Consider the following 9,563-nt stretch of genomic DNA (forward strand, 5'->3'; position numbering starts at 1 on the left):
CAACCAAGTCGAGATATACTTTGAGATGCTGCCCCAGGCATTTCCCATGGACAGAAGCAAAGTAGGGTTCATGATATCTTTGCTTTCTGAGAGAGCCTTGGCCTGGGCTAAACCTCTATGGGAGACGCAAAAACCTGTTGTCTTGAGTTACCCTGAGTTTGTGGCCTCCTTTAAAAGGGTATTTGACGTTCCCGCATGCTCTGCTTCTGCTGCCAAGTGCCTCATGTCCATCAGAGTATGAGAACTGTTGCTGACTACGCCATTGAGTTCCGTACTCTGGCAGCAGAGGTTGCTTGGAACAGCATGCCCTCGTGGCTGCTTTTTCTCATGGTCTCTCGGATTCCATCAAGGATGAGACAGCAGTCCGAGATATACCTAGTGAGTTTGAGAGCTTGATCTTGTTTGCCATCCTCATTGACTCCAGGTTTAGAGAAAGACTTTCTTTTAAGGAGCGCTTGTGGAAGCCTCCTGTACATTTGCCTCTGAGCTTTGCAGTCCCACCCATGCCTCCCTCACCTCCCATGCCTCCTGGTACCGAGTCGGCCAGTGAAGATGAACCCATGCACTTGGGCTTCAGGTGTCTCTCTGCGGATGAGAGAGCCTTTAGGAGGAGGGAGAGATTGTGCCTTTATTGTGGCCAGGAAGGTCACTTTTTGAAGTCTTGTCCTACCATTCCTGGGAACACCCGAACCTTGAGGTCCTGTCATGGACAGACCTTAGGTGGCGTTGTGTCGTCCCCAGTTATTCAGAAGGATAAGCCCCTGGTTTTGGTCACCCTTTCTTGGGCTAAGTCGTCAATCGCGATTCAGGCTCTAATCGACTCTGGGGCAGCAGGCCTGTTCATTGATGCTGCCTTTGTATCAAAGCACTCAATTCCACTGCACCTGCGTGACACTCCACTTGCCATTGAGGCTCTTGACGCGAGACATCTACAGCATGCCCATGTAACTCATGAGACGGTTCCGTTGTCCATGGCCGTAGGGGCTCTTCACTAGGGATGAGCTTCGTGTTCGAGTCGAACCTATGCCGAATTGTGAACGATATGGGCCGTTCTCGCCAAATTTGTGTGGCGCGTCACGGCTCATAATTCACTGAGGCATCACAGTGCATTGCTGACTGATGATTGGCTAAGCATGCACTATGACCCGCATGCTTGGCCAATCACAGCGCCGTCTGTAGAGAGAGGTGTAATTGGCCAAAGTCAGGGTGGCTTTGGCCAATTATGGCTCAGGGGTTTAGTACATGCCCCACACTATATAAGGCCTCCTGCATGGCGGCCCTGTGCAGTGTGTTCCAGCGTTGAGAGACAGAGACAGTGTCATTTGATTTAAGTTAGATAGATTAGGCAGGACAGTCAGTCAGTTAGCTGCACTTACAGTGTATTGTGTATATATATATATATATATATATATATATATATATATATATATATAGGCATCCCAGGTGTTGTGTATATATATATATATATATATATATATATATATATATATATATATATATATATATATATATATGTGTGTGTGTGTAACGATATCACATACGGGACATGAAAAGCTGTAGCTAGCTGCCATCTTGTGTGGAAGTAGCTATGACAGTTTGGCTAACCATGTAACATGACAGAGAAATCTGAACTCCCTCCTCCCTCCTCCCTTGTCTTAGGAATTCAAAGCTTTTTAAGTTCAACAGAAAAGGTTATCTCAACAGAGAAAACAGAACCAGGCTAGGTCAGTAAAAAACAGCGTGTTGAAAGGGCAGAGCATTCAGGCCTGTCGTAAAACTGTCACCCTCTCCATTCAGAGACCTAACAGGCCCGGTTGTAAATTGTCTGAATACACATCCAGCTTAAAACTGTGGAATAAGTATGAAATTTCAGCATGTTTCATAACTTCCGACTTAGTAGTAGCACAGCCATAATATGGACATATTTAGTTTCCTCAGATAATATGTAACGTTTCAAGTCCAGACACCCCTATGTCAGGTCATATGGGAAACCATTGGTACCACTTATTCCTCCTAAGCAGACTATACATTATAGACATAACATGTTTATACTTGTTTTGAAGGAAATCACACGCTGAATAATAATATGGATATTTGGAGTCTGTAAACACTATAGATGCAGATATATGAATATGTATTACAAAATCTACCTGGGACGTGGTCATGAGCGTAGACACCTCCCAGCAACCAACCCCTAAACAAGATGACCAGACGATTGGTCACTGGTCACTGTCAACACCCTCTTTGATTTGACAGAAAAGAGGAGATGCCAAGACAATGGTGAGTTCTCCTTTTTCCATCCAAGAAAAAACATCTGCCAAGTCGAGAACCGATTACCTAGCTCATCGATCGAACTCTGATCAACCCTCGGACATTAATTGCAAGTATTCTTCCTTCCCAATTCTACTTTATTGCTTTGTGGCTGTATATTGTCTTTATCTTTTTGAAACATCTTTTTTCTGTAAATATTTTATTTGCATCAACTTTGACCTTTTCATAATAAACCCTTATGTTGAAAAGTGTTAACCTTGCCTCTAAAGCTCTTAATACAAGCTATAAATGAACCTGCCTCTTGAAGGGCGCTACTGTTGTAGAGTAAGACTCTGAGCAGACCTGTCTGTGGTGGCAGTGTGTGTGGCAGACGCTTATTCTAAAATTATAATTGGTATTGCTAAAATTACGAGTCCTGCCGGCTCGGTCTTTTAAACGGGGGTGGTGGCAGTTAAAGGGTTAATTGTGTAATTAGCCCAGTGACAATCACTCTCAGGCTGCTCGCACCTAGATTGTGGTCCCGCAAGCTGGAAAATCTTTGTGCTGGGCTCAGCTGAGAGTGGCATTGTTACGTAAGTGACAGCGTGATGTGAGGTTGGAAGGTCCTTCGTTGCAAGTTAGCGAGGAGGGCAGGGATCTGACACCCGCGCTTGTCACAATATACACTGTATTCAGTTTAGCTAGATCCATTCCTGTTATTATCTTCCTACTGACAGGCAGGCTTGTGTTGTTACAGTATTTACAGCTACCTGAAGAAAATTGCTGGTGTTCTTCTGATCCTATTAGTACCACAGTCAGGCAGCTAGACTATTTACAGTTTGTGTAGTGCGTCCTCTGAACAGTGTTCAGCTAAAGATACAAGTTAGTGTAGTGCACAGTGTTCAGCTAAAGCTACAAGTTAGTGTAGTGCATCCTCCTCACAGTGTTAAGCTAAAGCTATAAGTTAGTGTAGTGCATCCTCCTCACAGTGTTCAGCTAAAGCTACAAGTTAGTGTAGTGTGACCTCTGCACAGTGTTCAGCTAAAGCTACAAGTTAGTGTAGTGCGTCCTCTGAAAAGTGTTCAGCTAAAGCTACAAGTTAGTGTAGTGCACAGTGTTCAGCTAAAGCTACAAGTTAGTGTAGTGCATCATCCTCACAGTGTTAAGCTAAAGCTATAAGTTAGTGTAGTGCGTCCTCCTCACAGTGTTCAGCTAAAGCTACAAGTTAGTGTAGTGTGACCTCTGCACAGTGTTCAGCTAAAGCTACAAGTTAGTGTAGTGCATCCACTGAACAGTGTTCAGCTAAAGCTACAAGTTAGTGTAGTGCACAGTGCTCAGCTAAAGCTACAAGTTAGTGTAGTGTGTCCTGCTCACAGTGTTCAGCTAAAGCTACAAGTTAGTGTAGTGCGTCCTCCTCACAGTGTTCAGCTAAAGCTACAAGTTAGTGTAGTGTGACCTCTGCACAGTGTTCAGCTAAAGCTACAAGTTAGTGTAGTGCATCCTCTGAACAATATTCAGCTAAAGCTACAAGTTAGTGTAGTGCACAGTGTTCAGCTAAAGCTACAAGATAGTGTAGTGCGTCCTCCTCACAGTGTTCAGCTAAAGCTACAAGTTAGTGTAGTGCACAGTGTTCAGCTAAAGCTACAAGTTAGTGTAGTGCGTCCTCCTCACAGTGTTCAGCTAAAGCTACAAGTTAGTGTAGTGCGACCTCTGCACAGTGTTCAGCTAAAGCTACAAGTTAGTGTAGTGCGACCTCTGCACAGTGTTCAGCTAAAGCTACAAGTTAGTGTAGTGCGTCCTCCACACAGTGTTCAGCTAAAGCTACAAAATAGTTTAGTGTGACCTCTGCAAAGTGTTCAGCTGAAGCTACAAGTTAGTGTAGTGCGACCTCTGCACAGTGTTCAGCTAAAGCTACAAGTTAGTGTAGTGTGTCCTCTGAACAATATTCAGCTAAAGCTACAAGTTAGTGTAGTGCACAGTGTTCAGCTAAAGCTACAAGATAGCGTAGTGCATCCTCCTCACAGTGTTCAGCTAAAGCTACAAGTTAGTGTAGTGCACAGTGTTCAGCTAAAGCTACAAGTTAGTGTAGTGCACAGTGTTCAGCTAAAGCTACAAGTTAGTGTAGTGCGTCCTCCTCACAGTGTTCAGCTAAAGCTACAAGTTAGTGTAGTGCGACCTCTGCACAGTGTTCAGCTAAAGCTACAAGTTAGTATAGTGCGACCTCTGCACAGTGTTCAGCTAAAGCTACAAGTTAGTGTAGTGCGTCCTCCTCACAGTGTTCAGCTAAAGCTACAAAATAGTTTAGTGTGACCTCTGCACAGTGTTCAGCTAAAGCTACAAGTTAGTGTAGTGCGACCTCTGCACAGTGTTCAGCTAAAGCTACAAGTTAGTGTAGTGTGTCCTCTGAACAGTGTTCAGTTAAAGCTACAAGTTAATGTAGTGCACAGTGTTCAGCTAAAGCTACAAGTTAGTGTAGTGCAACCTCTGCACAGTGTTCAGCTAAAGCTACAAGTTAGTGTAGTGCGACCTCTGCATAGTGTTCAGCTAAAGCTACAAGTTAGTATAGTGTGACCTCTGCACAGTGTTCAGCTAAAGCTACAAGTTAGTGTAGTGCACAGTGTTCAGCTAAAGCTACAAGTTAGTGTAGTGGGTCCTCCTCACTGTGTTCAGCTAAAGCTATAAGTTAGTGTAGTGCGTCCTCCTCACAGTGTTCAGCTAAAGCTTCAAGTTAGTGTAGTGTGACCTCTGCACAGTGTTCAGCTAAAGCTACAAGTTAGTGTAGTGCACAGTGTTCAGCTAAAGCTACAAGTTAGTGTAGTCCATCCTCACAGTGTTCAGCTAAAGCTACAAGATAGTTTAGTGTGACCTCTGCACAGTGTTCAGCTAAAGCTACAGTACAAGTTAGTGTAGTGCGACCTCTGCACAGTGTTCAGCTAAAGCTACAAGTTAATGTAGTGTGTCCTCTGAACAATGTTCAGCTAAAGCTACAAGTTAGTGTAGTGTGTCCTCCTCACAGTGTTCAGCTAAAACTATAAGTTAGTGTAGTGCGTCCTCCTCACAGTGTTCAGCTAAAGCTACAAGTTAGTGTAGTGTGACCTCTGCACAGTGTTCAGATAAAGCTACAAGTTAGTGTAGTGCACAGTGTTCAGCTAAAGCTACAAGTTAGTGTAGTGTGACCTCTGCACGCTGTTCAGCTAAAGCTACAAGTTAGTGTAGTGAGTCCACTAAACAGTGTTAAGTTAAAGCTACAAGTTAGTGTAGTGCACAGTGTTCAGCTAAAGCTACAAGTTAGTGTAGTGCACAGTGTTCATCTAAAGCTATAAGTTAGTGTAGTACGCACTCCTCACAGTGTTCAGCTAAAGCTAAAAGTTAGTGTAGTGCGACCTCTGCACAGTGTTAGTGTTGTGCGTCCTCCTCACAGTGTTCAGCTAAAGCTACAAGTTAGTGTAGTGTGTCCTCTGAACAGTGTTCAGCTAAAGCTACAAGTTAGTGTAGTGCACAGTGTTCAACTAAAACTACAAGTTAGTGTAGTGCGTCCTCCTCACAGTGTTCAACTAAAGCTACAAGTTAGTGTTAGTGCGACCTCTGCACGGTGTTCAGCTAAAGCTACAAGTTAGTGTAGTGCGTCCTCTGAACAGTGTTCAGCTAACGCTACAAGTTAGTGTAGTGCACAGTGTTCAGCTAAAGCTACAAGTTATTGTAGTGCGTCCTCCTCACATTGTTCAGCTAAAGCTACAAGTTAGTGTAGTGCACAGTGTTCAGCTAAAGTTACAAGTTAGTGTAGTGCGTCCTCCTCACAGTGTTCAGCTAAAGCTACAAGTTAGTGTAGTGCATCCTCTGAACAGTGTTCAGCTAAAGCTACCTGTAGAAGGTTGGTGGTGTTTTCCTGATCCTATCACTACAGCAGGTAGCTACATTATTTTAATGATAGTGTAGTGTGTCCTCTGCACAATGTTCAGCTAAAGCTATCTGTAGAAGGTTGGTGGTGTTTTCCTGATCCTATCACTACCGCACACAGCTACATTATTTACACATTAGTGTAGTGCGTCCTCTTCACAGTGTTCAGCTAAAGCTACCTGTAGAAGGTTGCTGGTGTTTTCCTGATCCTATCACTACTGCAGGCAGCTACATTATTTTAACGTTGGTGTAGTGCGACCTCTGCACAGTGTTCAGCTAAAGCTACAAGTTAGTGTAGTGCACAGTGTTCAGTTAAAGCTACAAGTTAGTGTAGTGCGTCCTCCTCACAGTGTTCAGCTAAAGCTATCAGTTAGTGTAGTGCGTCCTCCTCAAAGTGTTTAGCTAAAGCTATAAGTTAGTGTAGTGTGACCTCTGCACAGTGTTCAGCTAAAGCTACAAGTTAGTGTAGTGCGTCCTCTGAACAGTGTTCAGCTAAAGCTACAAGTTAGTGTAGTGTGTCCTCCTCACAGTGTTCAGCTAAAGCTATAAGTTAGTGTAGTGCGTCCTCCTCACAGTGTTCAGCTAAAGCTACAAGTTAGTGTAGTGTGTCCTCTGCACAGTGTTCAGCTAAAGCTACAAGTTAGTGTAGTGTGACCTCTGCACAGTGTTCAGATAAAGCTACAAGTTAGTGTAGTGCACAGTGTTCAGCTAAAGCTACAAGTTAGTGTAGTTCGTCCTCCTCACAGTGTTCAGCTAAAGCTACAAGTTAGTGTAGTGCGTCCTCCTCACAGTGTTCAGCTAAAACTACAAGTTAGTGTAGTGCGTCCTCCTCACAGTGTTCAGCTAAAGCTACAAGTTAGTGTAGTGTGACCTCTGCACAGTGTTCAGCTAAAGCTACAAGTTAGTGTAGTGTGACCTCTGCACAGTGTTCAGATAAAGCTACAAGTTAGTGTAGTGCACAGTGTTCAGCTAAAGCTACAAGTTAGTGTAGTTCGTCCTCCTCACAGTGTTCAGCTAAAGCTACAAGTTAGTGTAGTGCGTCCTCCTCACAGTGTTCAGCTAAAACTACAAGTTAGTGTAGTGCGACCTCTGCACAGTGTTCAGCTAAAGCTACAAGTTAGTGTAGTGTGTCCTCTGAACAGTGTTCAGTTAAAGCTACAAGTTAGTGTAGTGCACAGTGTTCAGCTAAAGCTACAAGTTAGTGTAGTGCAACCTCTGCACAGTGTTCAGCTAAAGCTACAAGTTAGTGTAGTGCGACCTCTGCATAGTGTTCAGCTAAAGCTACAAGTTAGTATAGTGTGACCTCTGCACAGTGTTCAGCTAAAGCTACAAGTTAGTGTAGTGCACAGTGTTCAGCTAAAGCTACAAGTTAGTGTTGTGCGCCCTCCTCACAGTGTTCAGCTAAAGCTATAAGTTAGTGTAATGCGTCCTCCTCACAGTGTTCAGCTAAAGCTACAAGTTAGTGTAGTGTGACCTCTGCACAGTGTTCAGCTAAAGCTACAAGTTAGTGTAGTGCACAGTGTTCAGCTAAAGCTACAAGTTAATGTAGTCCATCCTCACAGTGTTCAGCTAAAGCTACAAGATAGTTTAGTGTGACCTCTGCACAGTGTTCAGCTAAAGCTACAAGTTAGTGTAGTGCGACCTCTGCACAGTGTTCAGCTAAAGCTACAAGTTAGTGTAGTGTGTCCTTTGAACAGTGTTCAGCTAAAGCTACAAGTTAGTGTACTGTGTCCTCCTCACAGTGTTCAGCTAAAGCTATAAGTTAGTGTAGTGCGTCCTCCTCACAGTGTTCAGCTAAAGCTACAAGTTAGTGTAGTGTGACCTCTGCACAGTGTTCAGATAAAGCTACAAGTTAGTGCAGTGCACAGTGTTCAGCTAAAGCTACAAGTTAGTGTAGTTCGTCCTCCTCACAGTGTTCAGCTAAAGCTACAAGTTAGTGTAGTGCGTTCTCCTCACAGTCTTCAGCTAAAACTACAAGTTAGTGTAGTGCGACCTCTGCACAGTGTTCAGCTAAAGCTACAAGTTAGTGTAGTGCATCCTCTGAACAATGTTCAGCTAAAGCTACAAGTTAGTGTAGTGCACAGTGTTCAGCTAAAGCTATAAGTTAGTGTAGTGCGTACTCCTCACACTGTTCAGCTAAAGCTAAAAGTTAGTGTAGTGCGACCTCTGCACAGTATTAGTGTTGTGCGTCCTCCTCACAGTGTTCAGCTAAAGCTACAAGTTAGTGTAGTGTGTCCTCTGAACAGTGTTCAGCTAAAGCTACAAGTTAGTGTAGTGCACAGTGTTCAGCTAAAACTACAAGTTAGTGTAGTGCGTCCTCCTCACAGTGTTCAGCTAAAGCTACAAGTTAGTGTAGTGCGACCTCTGCACGGTGTTCAGCTAAAGCTACAAGTTAGTGTAGTGCGTCCTCTGAACAGTGTTCAGCTAAAACTACAAGTTAGTGTAGTGCACAGTGTTCAGCTAAAGCTACAAGTTATTGTAGTGCGTCCTCCTCACATTGTTCAGCTAAAGCTATAAGTTAGTGTAGTGCACAGTGTTCAGCTAAAGTTACAAGTTAGTGTAGTGCGTACTCCTCACAGTGTTCAGCTAAAGCTACAAGTTAGTGTAGTGCATCCTCTGAACAGTGTTCAGCTAAAGCTACCTGTAGAAGGTTGGTGGTGTTTTCCTGATCCTATCACTACCGCAGGTAGCTACATTATTTTAATGATAGTGTAGTGTGTCCTCTGCACAATGTTCAGCTAAAGCTATCTGTAGAAGGTTGGTGGTGTTTTCCTGATCCTATCACTACCGCAGGCAGCTACATTATTTACACATTAGTGTAGTGCGACCTCTGCACAGTGTTCAGCTAAAGCTATCTGTAGAAGGTTGGTGGTGTTTTCCTGATCCTATCACTACCGCAGGCAGCTACATTATTTTAAAATTAGTGTAGTGCGTCCTCTTCACAGTGTTCAGCTAAAGCTACCTGTAGAAGGTTGCTGGTGTTTTCCTGATCCTATCACTACTGCAGGCAGCTACATTATTTTAACGTTGGTGTAGTGCGACCTCTGCACAGTGTTCAGCTAAAGCTACAAGTTAGTGTAGTGCACAGTGTTCAGCTAAAGCTACAAGTTAGTGTAGTGCGTCCTCCTCACAGTGTTCAGCTAAAGCTATAAGTTAGTGTAGTGCATCCTCCTCAAAGTGTTCAGCTAAAGCTATAAGTTAGTGTAGTGTGACCTCTGCACAGTGTTCAGCTAAAGCTACAAGTTAGTGTAGTGCGTCCTCTGAACAGTGTTCAGCTAAAGCTACAAGTTAGTGTAGTGTGTCCTCCTCACAGTGTTCAGCTAAAGCTATAAGTTAGTGTAGTGCGTCCTCCTCACAGTGTTCAGCTAAAGCTACAAGTTAGTGTAGTGTGTCCTCCTCACAGTGTTCAGCTAAAG

The sequence above is a fragment of the Aquarana catesbeiana genome, linkage group LG01 (assembly GCF_042186555.1).
Source record: "Aquarana catesbeiana isolate 2022-GZ linkage group LG01, ASM4218655v1, whole genome shotgun sequence".
NCBI lineage: Eukaryota > Metazoa > Chordata > Amphibia > Anura > Ranidae > Aquarana > Aquarana catesbeiana.